The following is a 1,279-nucleotide window of genomic DNA, read 5'->3' as shown; positions in this document are numbered from 1 at the left end:
TACATATACAATGTTTATATATCAAATGTACATTATACACAGTATAGATTTCAAATAATTGTAACATTATACTGAAGATTTCAAGCATGCTACTGTCATACAATTATCCTTAACTAAATATCACACGATAATGTCTCTTCAACTCATTAGCTCCACACAGACAGACACTGAGGCACACACACACAGACACTGAGGCACACACACACAGACACTGACGCACACACTTTCATCAGGTAGCCATCATTTACACAGGTCATACAAACAAAAAACAACTATCACAGTGCATAAATAACAATCTTAGCTTGTAGCCCATTAAACCACATATGCAATATGCAGTGTAACAGAACTGTTAGGGTGCAATAGCCAATCTCTGTGCCATTGCCCTATACAGCCTGAACATAACATCTTTCTAAGTGTACAACTAACTGTCCTGTTACCATCCCAGATATAATCTTCTCATTTCTGTCCCAGATGATGCCATTCCTGACATAAATGTATCTTTACACAACAGACAGTGTAGCTACATCATAGTTAGTCCACACTAGACAATGTAGCTACATCATATTTAGTCCACACTAGACAGTGTAGCTACATCATAGTAAGTCCACACCAGACAGTGTAGCTACATCATAGTTAGTCCACACCAGACAGTGTAGCTACATCATAGTTAGTCCACACTAGACAGTGTAGCTATATCATAGTTAGTCCACACCAGACAGTATAGCTACATCATAGCTAGTCCACACTAGACAGTGTAGCTACATCATAGTTAGTCCACACCAGACAGTGTAGCTACATCATATTTAGTCCACACCAGACAGTGTAGCTACATCATAGCTAGTCCACACTAGACAGTGTAGCTACATCATAGTTAGTCCAAACCAGACAGTGTAGCTACATCATAGTTAGTCCACACTAGACAGTGTAGCTACATCATAGTAAGTCCACACCAGACAGTGTAGCTACATCATATTTAGTCCACACTAGACAGAGTAGCTATATCATAGTTAGTCCACACTAGACAGTATAGCTACATCATAGTAAGTCCACACCAGACAGTGTAGCTACATCATATTTAGTCCACACTAGACAGATTAGCTATATCATAGTTAGTCCACACTAGACAGTATAGCTACATCATAGTTAGTCCACACCAGACAGTGTAGCTACATCATATTTAGTCCACACTAGACAGTGTAGCTACATCATATTTAGTCCACACCAGACAGTGTAGCTACATCATAGTTAGTCCACACCAGACAGTGTAGCTACATCATAG

Source organism: Mizuhopecten yessoensis, unplaced genomic scaffold (genome assembly GCF_002113885.1).
Source record: "Mizuhopecten yessoensis strain PY_sf001 unplaced genomic scaffold, ASM211388v2 scaffold1915, whole genome shotgun sequence".
NCBI lineage: Eukaryota > Metazoa > Mollusca > Bivalvia > Pectinida > Pectinidae > Mizuhopecten > Mizuhopecten yessoensis.
This window is presented reverse-complemented; position numbering follows the sequence as displayed.